Consider the following 16,703-nt stretch of genomic DNA (forward strand, 5'->3'; position numbering starts at 1 on the left):
GGATATCATACAGCAAATTAGCAGTAAAATATGATCACTAAACATGGTCGCTATGTCACTAAACTGTGGTCACTAAACATCCTGATTTATCTATGAAGTAGTTAATTTTTAAAATTAGAAATATCTTTTTCCCATAAAAAGATGCTCATCTCAATCAAGACAGTTCCTCTTACTAGTTTTCCATATTAGTTTTGTACCAGTGAGTTAGTTCTAAACTAGGCTTTAGGCATCAAAATTACCTCAGAAGGAGCCTGTGCGAAAGCAAATTTAGCATGGTAAATTCAAGAAAATTTTACAAAGGCTCCTGTCAGCCAGTGAAGACTGGGGTAAGAGGAAGGAAAATTTTCATATAGCTGTAGAAAGTATAAATGTTACTGTTCCCATTTTCCCTAAATAATAGTATTTTACAGTATCAATAATTTTTACTTCAAATTTCCAGTAAGATCTTATCTTCTCAGATTACTAGGCATGCATAACTATTATTTGAACTGCAATATCAGCTGTGGACCCAGCCTCAAGCTAAAGATTCATTGTAGAAGGTGCTATCTACAGGTTGAATATCAGGTCTTGAATGGTGAATAACTTGATGGTAAATTCCCTGGTACCTAATTTTTTTTTTACCTGAAGATATGTCTAAATTATTTGTCTTATTTACCAGCTCACACACACACACACAAAAAAAAAAAAAAAAAAAAAGAAAAAATTTAAAAAAACAACCAACAACAAAACCTCAAACCCCTTTCCCCCAACTGGGACCTTTTTTTTAGTGCTGATCTCTTCTATGGTAGGTCTAGTAACAAGGAAAAAAAATACTTTAGAACTAGAAATTTTAAAAAAGACAGACTTCTTAATTCTTTTACTGCAACGCATCTCCTGGGGCAATTTTGCTTAAGCTGATCTATGTAGCAGCAAATCAGTGGATTCTAAGCTGGACATGTTTTTGAGAGAAACTACAGTCTGAAGATGTGGGACATATCCCAGGTGGTAAAGCCTAAGTAGGAAAACAGACTAATGAAAAATCTTAATCTAAGCAATGGAAATGCATAGACTTCTCTATGGTGACTTCTAGTCATTGTCCAGGACTCCACTGACTTTTATAAGGGAAAATGCAATACCACAGAAAACACTTTTCCCTTATTAGGAAAAAAAAGTAATTGTATTTTCTACTGACTATATAACAGTAGATATTCCTCAGTGGTTTGTAACTGTGTAACAGTACATGCTGTATGCCTTCCTCAATACGCTGAACTTTCAAATCTGAGTTTACAAAAATATTTGTGTTAGAAAATTCTTCTATTTCTAGCACTGCTTTTCAAACTTTACTTATGCACCGTTCAAGCAATATTTTACATCCCAGACTAGCCCATGCTAATGGTCTGCATTACTGAGTGGTGAAGTTTTCCCTGGTTTCTGAGGAACAGCAGAGTGTTATTTTCTTCCCTATTTCTATCTCTTCTGTCTTCATGAAGAGGTTCCCAAATGGAGGGTATGTGCCAGAGTCCAGCAGAGAGACTTTAACACGAGATGGGCCAGCAGTGATGCCTGGGTTTGTGAGATCTACACAGCTTGCCCTCCAGCTATGAAGTTGTGTTCTAAAAGCTATTTTGTGAGGAAGCAAATCCTGCCCTTCACCTTGCAGCTGACATGGAGTGAAACAGGAGAAATTACATGAAAAAAGCCATATGGGAGTTATTCTCCTCTAAAGCTCCCTTGAGATAAGGGGAAGCTTGGTGCTTTGGGGCAATATGATTAAGCAGATGTAATCCATATGAATAAAATGTAAATCTCAGAGGGAGTTTATTCAGGATTGTGGTGCCAGTTTTACAGTGATTTTGTGCCAGCTGAGCTTTTTAAGTTTCTCTACAAATACACAAGTTCTAGTGTTAAATCCACACAATGAAATTTAGTGGCTTACAAAGATTTTAGAAGGTTTGCTGAGCAACATCTGTGGGGTTATTCTTAAACTTGTACAGCTCTATGTCTTACAAAAAAAGAGGACATTTAATTCAAAATGCATTTTCCTGATATTAAACAGATTTCAGTATGCTGCAAGCGAGGATCTGTTTAGGGATGCTAACCTATTTTCTGATGCCAGTATTTTACAACCATTCAGATATTTAGTCAAAAGCAGAAAAAAAATTGCAATTCATACAGGTTGAGAGCGTAGAAAAAAGAAATGAGATGTACCATGTGTTCAAACAACATAATCCCAATCCACTTGGTTTTCAGTCTATGGTTAGTTTTAACCTCTACAGCATTCAAATTCAAAATATACAGGTAATTTTGTCCTACAAAGTCTTCCTGTTCTCAAAAAAGTCTAATTCAGCATTTTGAACTGTTATTATCTGCTCCTGTTACCTGGAGTTTTTCAGAGTACTTTAGAGAGTTTTTCTAGCAAAATCATATCTGACAAATAAAACTATTGTTATGTTTTGCATTTAAAATATTACTGTTTCCATTTTGGCCACAGTTTTTTCTCATGAGCTGCCTGTACCTTAGCAAAAAACCTTATTTATAATTAATAAAAGGATGACTTATTTTTAAAGACGTCTACCCCTTACTTGTAATCTGGCTTTCATGAACTGCAGCTGCTCCAGCTTTAGAATCATTGATCAATCGTGTGTGTAGAGGCACAATTCTTTCCACAAAAAATGCATGAAAACAGTCAGATAATGTTCTTCTGGAAACATGATCTATGCTTCTGGAATTGCTCATGAACATCTCAGGTGGTAGTGTAAAAGCAAACTCTCAAATAAATTGGTTTATACTCTGCTTAACATAGGTAATAATTCCTTTTTAGGGTACTTCATTTTCATTTAGTCTCTGGTTCAATTATATGCTGACACTTTGCATTAATGCAGCAATGTGTTAATTGAACATAAACCACAATACAAATGCAACATCTCTGTCCTGAAATTAATAACCATAATTTGTAAACCACATAATGTATTTTATTGTAGGAATAATTTAATGATAGGGCATTTTATGCTTAGTAGTGATTAAGAAACTGTGCAATTTACAACAGAAACAAACAGAGCCATATAAAATGTGCAATAAAATGTGTGTAGATGTATATAAATTTGTTTATATGAAACACAAATTAAAAATTTAAATGCTCTTGTAATATAAGGCAAAGTAGAAGGGGCTTTTTATATCATTATCCCTCAAATTGATATGCAACCAGCTAAAGGATCCAAATTTACTGGAGGATTTGCTTTATATAAAAACAAACCTAGACGGAAGCATCTGTTTCAGCCATTAATAACATGTGTAATGTATATGGTGCTTTGAACTAAACGTTTCCATTATAGCAGAAAGCCCATTTACAGCGACAGAAGCAGTGCCTGAGTATGATCAGTCATAGTGTCACCCTAGCATACGATAACTGCTGCAGAGCTAGGATCTTGGGCATATGGTTCACCAAAAGCCTCTAATGTCACTCTCAAGCAGCAGGGGGGAAAACACTCAGTGCACCTTGACACCATTAGTGTGGAAAGTAACATAAGTTCCTATGATTTGCTTGGCAAGTCACTTAGTGCTGGTACATGTTTATAAAAGTTAAGTTGCTGCACTGAAATGTATTCTTGGTTTACGGTTTATTACCACCTCTCTCATGTTCACTCCTGATAACAGAAAAATGGTATCCTTTCCTCATTCTTCCACAATTGTTTCTTTTTTTTAAAGGACTGAGCAAAAGCCATTTTTAAGAGGAGTTTTAGGAAGAAGGCTTTAAGTTTTTAAAATGAAACTTGAATGGGAGAAAGCTCGCACCTGCATTATTGACCTTAAATACTGTTAGCTAATGTAGCACAAAGGCATTCAGCAGATTTTTCACACCAAAGTTTTCTGGGCAGCATTCCAAAACATAGCAGTAGTTTAAAATGACCCCAACTTTGTGAATGTGAAAGGAGCCATTATAGGGTAATCGTCTTTCCCAAGCTTTGAGTTACATTTAGCTGCTTGGACTGAACTAAGGATTTTTTTTCTAAATGACAAGCTTTAACTCCTTATAAAGTTAATTCTTCTGCAGATTTTTTTTTCAGCAATGCACAATGAAACCATTCCTAGTTTGTCTATGTAAGAAAAGTCTGCAATGGCTTGACAAATGCAAGTATTATAGTACTCTCTTTGATGACAAGTAAGAGATCATCTTAGTGCTCAGGTTTTCAATACCACATTTACACTCCTTAAATATAAATTCTGTGCACAGCTTTGCTTCTACCCTACAGTACATTATCAAGAAATGTGTTGAGCATAGGAAGTAACATACATAGGGCTGGAGGGATGAAATTTAATTGCAAAGCTCTCTAAAAAAAATTGTTTGAACTATTTTCTGGAACCTGTATAAAATGAAAAACATTCTATAGAGGTTCTAATGGGTTGATGCTGTATGTTCTTTAAATCCCCCAGCTGCATGATAAGGACCCTCTAAATGCAGGGGTTCCCTGTTCAGCATGAATCACATGCCATATATGCCTTCATAATTTTGTATTTTGGAGGAGTGCTTAATTCAAGTTCTGCAGCTGGTAAGCTCCCAGAACTCCACACAATCACATTGAAAGCCTGTCAGCATAATTTCACAGAAATCATTATTTTTCTGTGAAATATATTAGTATGATCAGTTCAGTAATCATGAGAATGCAGTCCCTCAGAATAGCTGCCCCACAGCCACAGAGTACATCTTATATTGTTTAAGCAAAGATTTAAAACCAAAATATTTTCTTAGAGTGAATACAATTTTTTTACAGTATTAGAATTTTTCCTTGTGGAAAAAGAAGGTATCCCATTGTGGGGAGGTGAAAGGACTTTTTTAAATGCCCACGTGGAAAAGTCATGACAAACTTTTAAAAACTGAGGATGTGTAAGCATCTGGGGGCAGTCAGATCATAGGAGATTCTATACTTTATCTAAATCATGTGTAAGTGCAATTAATGTTCTACAGAGTATACTGTGATAAAAATATTCAATTTTACTTTTATTTTTGTTGTTCAGGCTATTCATACTTTATGGAAGAAAATACAATGCCTATAGGAATAAAAAAATATCTTATTCTTTACTTATCTTACTTGTAGCTGAAAATCAGAAACTAGCATTAGTTGGATTACTAAAACAACTACATTTGTCCTGAAGCCATGACAGAGTTTGGTAACCCAGTGAGAAGTGTGCTTCTGTCACAAATACATGGGAGGCTCTCAGACTGTCAAGCAATTAAGTGGACCTGAATAATCCTATGTAATTAAGCTTCTTACTGCATAATTATCTTTATTTTAAATGTGTCTTTTGATGAAACATCTGTTCCCTGCTCTAGATTTGAAAAGATATACCCATGCACATGATGAAAATGGTGCTTGTGAGGCCATCACACATGGTACTGCTGCTCAGTTCCTTGGCGACAAAAGTTGTAATTTGCTCCGTCTTTACATGCAAAAGGCAGGTGCTGCTGCATCCGTGGCCTGCTTTGCCTGACCTTCACGCTTGCTGCAGCTGCCTTTCACATTGTTACCCAGAGAAATAATTGTGTTTGAAAACCCAGCTGAGGATCATCACGCAGTGAAGTGGGGAAGGGGCTCTCGCAGTGCAAGTGCTGTCAGAGCTCTTGGAGGTTGCTCCGCCAACCCACTAGGCAGTAAGAGGAAAAGAAAAAAGAAAATTGGGCCCTAATAAGAGGATTCTAGGTTTTTTCCCATCTGACATCAAATATTGCTTGACTGCTGCTACAAGGAAGGCTGTTGGATTTCTGTTAAATATATTGTCTTTTCCCAAATATTTTAAATTTACAGAATGTGTACCTTCATTTACAAACTACAGTCTTTATGAAATAGAATTACCTTCTCCGACTGATTTTTAAAGCAGAGAATTTCTACTAAATATAGGAATTATTTTCCACTTGGGCTTAAATAGTACATGTGCTACTAACTGTAGACTTCTACTAAGTTATTTATTTTCAACAAAACCACATGAAGTACTGGTGAACTGTCCTTGGCATCTCTAAAGACCGTGGTGGAAGCTTTCATTTACTCTCTTTGACTCTGGGATGCTCAGGAATGCATTCTTAGCCTTCCCAGAAATATACATGGCCTCAGATGAGACTTCTGCGGACCACCAGACACAGAGACATCTGTGTTTCATTCGTTATCCTCTCTTCTTTCTGTGATATTTATGTCTATATCTACAGGAGGAGATCATGTACAAGCACTGCAGAGACCCATGTGGTTCCACACCCAGAAGAGAAAATTACCCACTTTCTGGCTGAACAGACATTATAGATATGCTGCCACAGCATGGTTCACAGTCAGATTCAAGGTCTTTAAATTTGGCCCTCTCTAGTAAAAATGAATGCAGGCACAGATGTTAATTTCACTAGGAACTGGACCAGATCTTTTTTTTCAGTACTACTCTGCTGTTTACTGATTTTGAGTGTAGAAACTGGCGGCAAGTAGCTGAACACTGTGCTTGCAGTTGTAGAGAAAGGTGATGGCAGAATAATAAATACATACGGTTACTCCTGAACTTTTGCTTACCTGCTCCTCTACCATACAAAGCTTCTTTTCTTTAATAATCCAATTCATTGGAAAATAAACCACCCTGGCTAAATACTAAAATCTCAGCTTTATGGTTATTTTTGATAAAACATGAAAACAGTTGAGACTGTTTAAACTTGCATCACTTTTGTTGGTCAGCACATCTGAATGAGCTGTTGAAAATAGCCTGAGGATGTATATAAACAGGCTGACATGCTGCAGTATTTCAGGTTCCAGGCACAGCCTTAACTAAATTTTGAAATGTTTTGGAAGGAATGAGTTCTAAGCAGCATCCTGTCAGCAGCCCTAATTACTGTCATGCATCTGATTTTCAAAACAAACTGATCCACTCTGCTGTAGGAATCCTGAGGCAAATCATGGTCTGGGTTGTTGTCAAAATTCCTGGACCTTAATTTTTCATGACAGTGCTTACTAATACCACTGGGAACAACTTTATGCCTAGCATTTATGATAGGGTGTGGGATAGTATAGTGGAATTATCCAAAAGTAACTGAAGTCTGGAAGCAGTGTTGCAGAAAACAGACTGGGATGATCAGCCATACGTAAGAGGAGCGCAGGTCTCCGGTCCTTGCCACAATGAGAACCTGCCTGGCCCACACAACATCCAATTAGTGCTGATCACATACCTTGGCCCTTTAACCTAAGAACCCATCATAAACCACTGTGAGAAAGGCATACTGCCTCCTTACTCCCTTACATTTTGGTCTGCCAGGCAAGAAGTCCCATCATATTCAGGCATCCAGACTGCAGTAATTTCCTGAGCACAACATTTTACCTGAAAAGCGATGTATCATGCTGATGGAAACCATAACAATGCTAATGGGAACACATCATATTGTCCTCTACTCCTCACTTTCACCATGGCATCCAGTGCCACTATAATCATCCGTACATTGCATATCCCTTTCAAATTGTCTTTCCAATGAGGTTTGCCTCTGATTTTTTTCATGAGACTGTATGAGCACAAGATCCTTTTTGAAACTGGTAATAATTTCAGGGCAAAATGTTCAAGAATGTCTCTGAAGAATTTTTGGAGAGACCAAACAAGATGGAGGAGTAGGCCAACAGGAATCTCATGCAGTTGAACAAGAATAGATGGGAACACCTGACATAAGAAGGAATAACCCCTTGCAGGAGACTACCTGTTTGGAGCACAGCTCTGCATTCAGTTTTGGGTCCCCCAGTACCAGAAAGACATCAATAAATCATATTGAACTTAGAGGGTCACTGAGGTGGTTGGGGGTAGGGTACTTCCCTGTGAGGAGAGACTGGAGGACCAGGGCTGGTTCAGCCTGGAGAGGCAGCTCCAGGAGCACCTAAAAGCAGCCCCCAGTGCCTAAGAAGGGTTGTGAGGGACTTGGAGCTATGCTTTTCTAAGCAGGCCACAGAGGGAGGGTGAGGGTCACAGGAGGCTGGGACTAAGGAAACCTTTCCTCAGAGTCACCAGTCATAAGAAAACCTTTCCTTAGAATCACCAGTGAGCAGTGACAGAGGCTTCTTCTTTCCTTTAAGTGCCTTGTTTGACTTCATGGCTGATGCTGCTGTGAGCAATATATTAGACCAGACACATCCTGAGCTCCCTCCTGACCAGAGTTTCCCTCTGCTTCTGTTCTCTTGGATGTAAGAAAACTTAATCTGCTGTTGGTTTATAAATGCACTGAAAATATAAGAACACAGTTAGTGTGGTATTCATTTGGAGGAGGGGATGTTAATAATGAGCTCGTGTAGACATGTACTGTAAGATGCTTCTGCTCCACAGATTTCTTGTCATGTTTTTATAACTTTCCAAGCTTTTTTTCTGTTCAGACTCAGTTTTCCAACAGTTTGCAGTTACAGGATTCTTTCATTTCTGGTAATGGTATTAGGGAGAAATTAAGCCTGTCTTTACAGTTTTTTCTTTAGAATGGTGTCATTTGGAGCAGCAGATTGTAACTAGCCTCAGGACCAGACCTTGCTTCACAGATGGGAGAGGGAAATAAAAAGTAGGACTCGAGCATGGGTTTCATAGGATAAGAAGTGATAATGTCAGGATATTTGATATAGGACCTTGAAGAAATAAAACTAAAGAAATTATCACAAGGGAGAAAGGAGGGAGGAACTGAGAATTAAGGTTTCTACCGAATTCCTATAAATGCAAAGTTTTCCATTTTTGTGTAGAAATGTTTAACACTAGCCATATTGAGTCATTTTGGGTTTTGCTGGCTTTTACCTACATATAGAGGTTGATTAGTCTTTCCTGAGGTGAAGTTCCACTGAGGTCAAAAGGGATACAATAAAAGGTAGGTCTTGCTATGTTAAATTGCAACTGGGAGAAAATACACTTTATATAGGTGGCAAAGGTATAGCAGAATATTGAAATTACAGTAGCATTGCCATGAATATGTTGAATTCTTGCAGACTTTTTAATATAATTTCCACTTGTCAACATCTATTCCAGATGGTTTTATTGCTAAAGACAGTTAGCAATTTTTATAAAATGTATTTTATGAATACTATCTATCCTATAGTCTTCTCTGTGAAATACATAGAGAATGCATAGAGAACTTTCCTTTTAAAGACTTTGAATGCTGACATGAGAATTGCTTTACTTTACAATAAAATGTGCAAATTGCATGCCCTTTTTGTGTGCACTGTATGCAAATCAGCTTGATTGAACTCAATTGAATGTCTTATATGCTGGATGGGTGTGTAATGGGTAATAAGTTTTTTAATGTTCTTTTATGTTGTTTTGGGGTAATTTTTTTAAAAGCATGTTCCAATGAAAACTCCTTTTCATATATTTAAAAAGCCCTTCCAGGGCATTTCATTATCAAAGAGCAAAGATGAAATTTTAGAAAGAAAAACACCTGAATAGAAACTGCTCCACTGTTCCTTCTTAGTTCTGTTCCTGAATCCCCTACAGATCAGTTTTAATTCTGTTTCTCTTTTGCAGATTCCTGTACTTGCAGACTGATGTCAACCAGTGTATGGATGACATCTTCTTCTGCAGAAAGTCCAGCGTGAGGGAAGAGTGCTATCACTGAACTGATAAAGCAAAAAGAACTCTCCTTCACACTGATAAGGATCTGAAGTTTCACCACCATGAAACCAGTTTATGTGAGAAAGGGATTTGGCCTCTGGGATTTAAAAAGAACTATTTTAAACAATTTTTTTTTTTAAGCAATATAAAAAAGGAGAGGAGGAGGAAAAGCTGTTTTGAATCTAGTTCTGATTGCTTTTGTTGGGAATTTTTCAGTTCACACAGGCACTGCAGGATCTGATTTTTGATTATGCAAAGTGACACTCCACACTTTATTTAGTAACTTTCTGAGCAAATATTTCTTCGGAGCTAAAGGAAAAGACTGTTTTCCATGTGATAACCTGGGTGGAGAGAATATGTGTAGTGACTGATTATACCTCACAGAAGTTTCAGGTCAGAATGCAGGTCACAGCTGGAATGGCCGATTAAGATCTTGCATCTCTTTGGGGAATTTCTCTAGCACTGTAAACTTGACAGTTGGTAACTTTACTGTGGATGCATTTGCTAAGCATGCTGTTCTCCACAGACAGCTGGAATCGACACAGTGATGGAGCTGCACCAGTGTTCTGTCTCTGCCTTTTGGTGAGCCCTCAGCCAGCAGCAGAATTTACTATTTCTGAAGTTCCAGGAAAAAATATCCAAAGACACTTATGTTCTTATGAAAAAGAAGTAAAAAACCTGAAAATAGTTGCTGCATTCTTCTCTCCTCAGGTTTTTCAATAGTTTTTCAATTCAGTACGTCTCCACTAATTAATCCAAATCTTGGAAAAATCTCTTTGTGTATATCCACCACTCATTTTTTTATACTGATTGCAAGGTTTCTGGCACTGGACTTTCAGGTGCAGTGGCTACCCAGAGACTGGAAATGTAAGAGGGATCTGTAGCAAACAGATAATACACAAAGGAGGAAGGAGAACTGCAGAGGAACTGATGATGTGCCATGGATGAGGGCCTATTTGAACAGACCATGTTGAAGTGGGAAATAGAGAAATAGCAGGAAAATGTGCTATTACAAATGTAAGAGAATGGGAAATCATTCTTGTTTCTCATAATGCTTTTACTCCATACCAGCACTATCAAAAAGTTCTTAATTTGTATAATGCAATGCAAGTTTAATTACCAGCCACTAAACATTACATTTTATGAAAAATGGATATTTTGTAAATACAAATTAGACTTTGAGATTTTTATACTGAAAAAGGACCTTAAAGCCACTTGTGCCCACACTGCTATATAAAAGCTTCTGAAAGGGAGTGTACAGAAAGGCAGCTTTTCAGTAATTTTTTAATTACTGAAGGGGGAAGGGGGATGAGAGATTAAACAAGAGAAAAGGGAGAAAGTTTCTATAACACATTAGGATACTGGTATTTTAGACTTTGCCATGCAAAACAAGAGGTTTTGTGTGAAAAAATATGCATACGAGATCTCAAGTTAGAAGAGAATTAAGTGAGAAACCCTTTCTTGGATGATAATGGGTGCTTCGGACTGTAACCGCTTTGTTACTTAGTGTGAACCTTAAATTTCTTTGTAGTTGGAAATCATTCCCTACTTGCATATGTTAGATATATTCTGTTGCTTAATACACTCCTTTGAATATTCTCTGAATTCTGAATAGAAATAAACTTTTCTCCCCTAAAAATCATAATATTTTAGTTTCTGTGAACATCTTAATTTTCTTCTTCTTTCTGTATGTTAATGTAAAGCCCCATAATTATATTGTAAGTTATAAAAAAAATCTCTGTGATGTGTATTTAACAATCCATGTGCTTGTTTAATATAGCATCTTAAAGAGTGCAAGTTCAGGCCCATAACATATAGGGACAAGAAGAAAAAGAACAAGGAAGCATGAAAAATCTTGATCTTGTTACAGACTGTTGTTCTTTGGGAAAAAAAATCACATAATAGAATTTGTCGCAAACTGAACTTTTTCTTAATCATGATCTCTGGCTTTCCAAGAGAGTGATGATAGCTTTGTTGGTTTTGATTTTTTTTTATTTGAATTTCAGAATCCTTGTGTGTACCACAGAATGTGTTGGGTCATATTGTTAGTTTCAGGGGGTTTTTTGTGGTTTTTTTTTATTCCACTTATAAAAAGAAAGATTGAGTTATAGGAATAAACAAGAAAGTTGACAGACTCTTTTGGTATTTGGATCACTTGTAATCTAGGAAATGGACATTGAATTACAGATGGCTTAGCATAATTTAGTGGTAAAAGCATGTGAAACCATTTACATACTTCAAGGTTCCTGTTCTTACCTCCCTTAGTTGAGCAAAGAGAAAAAATGAAAGATAATAGTACCACCTTTTAAAGAATAACTAAAACCATGATCTTATTTACACAGTACATTGCATTAAAAAGAGTGTATTGCTGTCAGATGTTATTGCAATGCCATAAGTAGATATGTAAACAAAACAGAGATTTAAAAATTAAAAGGTCTTTCTTATGGGCAATATCAGTTATTGTTCTGCTCTCTGATAAATATTCATATTAAAACAATCTGAAATATACGTCTGTTCACTAGTTTGCAGACAATTATTGTAATGATTTCTGCACTAGCAGTGTTATCCTAGTTTGTATTGCTCTTGAGTTTTCTCCGTTTCTAGTTAGACAATCATATCTAAAATGCCATTAATAACTGAATTATTAATTGTTATCCCCAAGTTCTGGATAACATTTCTGTCCACTGTTCTGCTGATGATTCCCAAATTAGAATCATCATTCTCCAAGATCCACGTTACATAGTAGTTTACTAAAACTAACCCTTGACCTTTTAATAAATTATTTCTCTGCTATCTTCTGTCCTTTGATAACTCAGGGTTGCTTTTGTCTTTTAGTCAGAGATACCAAGAGACAAATGTAAACCCTTTTTCTAAAAGGTCTTTAGGGATTTCCTTTGATTCAATTTCCTTTAACAACATGTAAGGGAATTGCCTGCAAGCACCATCCTTCACTAATACCTCTTAGGATTAGTTTAGTCACCTCTTCTGTCAGAGTTACATCAGCTAGTGATATAAACTGTATCACAAATATTGGGGAGTAGTAACTGATGGACAAAGATGTAACCTACTTATTTTGAGGATTTTCTTCAAGGAATGAAATACAGATAATACTTGCATTTTTCAAGCAATCAATTTTATCTCTCCCACCACTCTTAAGGGAAACGTGCTTATTTCAAGGCACAAGCAAGAATTAATTTTTCCTCAAATCAGTTAAATTTTTTTTTCAGCACTAGGGAAAAAATATATCTCTTTTTAACGTATTACTTGAAGGTTTTGAAAACATATCTTTGTGAAATCCATTAAGGGAGGCAGTAGAGGTTGAGGAAAGGATTCTAAATTGAGCAGTAACAAGGATAAAATAGGCAAATCCCAAATTTAAAGTATTATTAGTCATATTTCTAATTTCCAGACTGCTGTGGAAGTGTCAGTAAGCACCCTTTCTCTCTCTAGGCAGTACTGCAGCACTGGTACACTCAGGAGCAGAACCAAACTTTCTTGAAGCCAAGCATTAATTCACACTGACTCTCCTTTTTCAATTCTGTGTGCACTCATCCTCTAAGAGTTGCACTCAGCGAAGACAGACAAACATCAAGTAGGCACTTCCCGAAAAATTCTAAATTCTCCTGGGTATTTTCCTCACCGTACCTATCTTTACATAACTACTTTAAAAGCTGTTTCCAGAAATAAGATTGGGTCATATTGTTTCTTTACCAAGGGAAAAAAAATCCCCTACTTGTAAGAAACACTCTAAATGCTGTTCTCACCAATCTGTATGCTGCACGTACTACACTGGTAAAGAGATATGTCTGGTTAGAGGTGTCCTCAGTCTTCACACTGGGTTGTAACACAAATCTCTTAAGGGTCCTCTTTTCATATAGTGCCTTGCCTTGCTTTGCCTTGCCTTGCCTTTGCCTTGCCTTGCCTTGCCCTGCCTTGCCCTGCCTTGCCCTGCCCTGCCCTGCCCAGCCCTCCCCTCCCGTCCTCTCCCCTCCCTCTTTTTTCCTTTTTTCTTTCCTTTTTTTTCACCCCCCCCCCCTTTTTTTTTACTTTCTCTAGCACGTTAATCTGCCTCTTTTTCTAGCCATATGTTCTGGGAGCTGGGCTAGGGGAAATCATTGAGAACTGGCTGAGGAGAGCAGATGGGAGGACAAGCTTTTTGCATGGGAGGACAGGCCTTTTGCTTTTGGCTGCATTTCTGTCTTAGACCAGCTCAAGCTACCTGTGAACCAGCAAACTTAAAACAATCGTGTTGCCTTGTTACTTTAAACATTTTACCACTCCTTACTTGAAAGACCTTCTTTTCTATTCTTCAATGTTTGCCAAAGCTTCTAGGAGCAAGAAGTGAGAAGAGGTGAGGAGGAAGAGGAAGTTAGTGCTGGGATTTGAACTATTAAGCCTTTTCTTTATGAAAGTGACAATTTATTTCAGTGTCAGCTTCCTTTGGTTGTGTGGAAGGAAGGGTTCTGTTTGCTTTGTCTACCTCCTTCCCAAAATCCAGATGTCTTTGTTTGCTTCTCACAGGGAAAGATATTTGTTTTTTTAGGGCATCTTTTTCACTGAGGAAAATACACATTCATTATACGCTAATGGTTTGAAACAAGTGACTATGAGTTCCAGTATGTAGATTTTCTGTCATTGTCAATCTCACCTAAGTGGTTGGTCTGGTTTGTTCTTCACTTTTTTTATTTTTTTGACTTTATGCCACTCTTCCATTATATTAATTATGTTTCCCTTCTTCCTGACTTTTATTGCTTTGTGTAATTTTACCCAGAGAGTGTTTTGAGACTTGTAAAGCATCATTTAGATATTAAACATTAAATAGTAATTATGAGCTTTTAGACTTAGTTTCTGCTGATAGAATCCTACTGATATGAGACTGTCAAACCAGTGCTTGAAAACAGAATGTTTAAACAAAATAGGACCAGACTTTGGTATAGAAAACAGTTCCTAGCAACCCAGTTTGTAATGAACAGTAGACCAGGCAATAAGTACTTGATTAAGTACTTGATCCCTTTGATGTGGCTGCCACTCATGCAGATTAGTGAAGTGATTTTTATGGTGTTTCTTTAAAGCACATAGTACTTTGTCAACTGAAAAGTTGTCCTCCAACATATTTGGTTTCAGAGTTAACAAGAAATGGTCTTTTTGATTACTGTAGGCATAAACATAGAATAAGCCTTGTGGTCTTGGGTAGAATAGCCTTCATGCCGTCCTTGAAGGTTGTACCCTGCCAATTCATTGTATAGCACTGATTGCAGGATTTGTGACAAACAGATTACAGAGATAGTTTATTCACCTGCTGTATTTTGTCCAAGTCCTTTCTCAAACTAAAGCAGTCATTGCAGCAGGGTGAACTAATTGCTCATTTGCTGCAGTAACCTTTTCAACTGGACAGCATCTCATGTCTGATTTCAAGTTGATGTCTTTTTCCTTTAATTACAGTGAGATGACAGGGAGGTAAAGCTGGTGATGTGAAGTGCCATATAGTGCCTGCAATGTGCTTCCTATACTTTTCAGAGTTTTACTCTAAAAACAACTCAGTAGGACTGTGTCTTCTGAGCACTTTTTTTGTATGCTTCATATTCTGTCTAAGCTTAAAGCCAGTAGCATGAATACATTACTATAGTATGTATGTTGAAATACATTTAAAAACCACTTGTGAAAGACAACGAAGTCTTTTTTTTTTTTTTAATAAGCCCTAAAATAACATTAAGCAACGCATCAGGGCAACTTTTTCTTTTACATTTATATTTAAACCTTTAAATAACTGCCTCAGGATATATATTAGTTTCTCTTGGTGTGCCAGAGAAGAATTGGCTTCCAAGATCTTGCTAGCCAAAAAGGCTAGCAATCAACTAGCAGTCAACTAGCAGTCAACAAAGTTTTTTGTAATGGTAATGATTTCATCTGGTTTAATTATTTCTCCATCTCAATTTCTCCGATGCAATTTAGAATGTAAATGTGGTATTTGTCAACAGGATATAGTACTATCACAGCTGAATTAGTATGAGGGTTCTTCACATCAACGATCTGATTCCCTGATTCAATGGGAATTCCAAAAAATATGTTTTAATTCTCAAAATTGAAAATTAAAGGAATAATCAGTATTCAAGGAGGTAAGCGGGTTTTGTTTGTTTTTTCCCCATCTTTGTATTGCAATTGCTGCAGAAACAAATGCTGTCCTTCCATTTGCTGATGGTGCATCCAAAGACAGCTTACAGTCTCTCTTGTGTAATTCCAGAGGTCTTTGGCCAGACCATTAACGGTCCCTTGCATCTCTCAATCTTGTCTATTACAACTCATAATTTTCCTACATAGGTGAAACTAAGCCAAAACTTTCAGCTTTGAAGCATAATTTAGCCAGGTAAAATCTGAGTACATCGTACATGATTCAACATAAATCATTTTTTGCCTATCCTCAGCCCATGCTCCAATTTTTCTACTGCTATGGTGTGCCTGCATTTCAGTATGAGCATAATGGTTTTCAGACATACTCCAGTAGTTGAGCACCACTGCACTAGAGGGTGTTTTGTTAAATGTGAGGTCTTAACAGTGATTGGCTATGGGACCTGCATCATTCTGCACTATTATCTTAATCATATTGGAATACTTTTTAAACAACTTAAAATCTGTAAGTTAATAATGAAAGCTATAAAAAGTATTTCTATTACAATGAAAGAGCTTTGGTATTAGATTAGTTGGTTTTACTGGCTTAGCAGACTGAAGGCTACAAATGGACTAAGGGAAGAAAACAGAAAATATCCATATTTTGAAACTTTAGAAATTGATGATGGATGTGGAGTCATTTTTGCTTTCCTGAGATTTATCCTTCTGCACAATCTTAACATTCTGTAGATTTTTTTATTGCTAAACTTTGCCTAGATGGAAGAAGTTTAGATGACTTCAGTGAAATGTGCTGAAAAATGTCCTAACTTGTGATGTGTTTGCTTGCGGTTTGGCCAGCTTGAGGTATATTATGTTCTCTGTGTTGAACATTTTCATATATCTTTAGCCAAATGCTAAAGGTAGTATTTGTGTTTCAGAAAATAAAATACAGAGTGAATAAAATCAAACATCAAGGAAAAGTTGTTTTAAGCCTACCATAACATTTATAATTTGCACTTATTCCACTTTTCATCTTA

This window comes from Pipra filicauda, unplaced genomic scaffold (assembly GCF_003945595.2).
Source record: "Pipra filicauda isolate LSUMZ 115617 unplaced genomic scaffold, ASM394559v2 scaffold29_size4552773_pilon, whole genome shotgun sequence".
Classification (NCBI taxonomy): Eukaryota; Metazoa; Chordata; class Aves; order Passeriformes; family Pipridae; genus Pipra; species Pipra filicauda.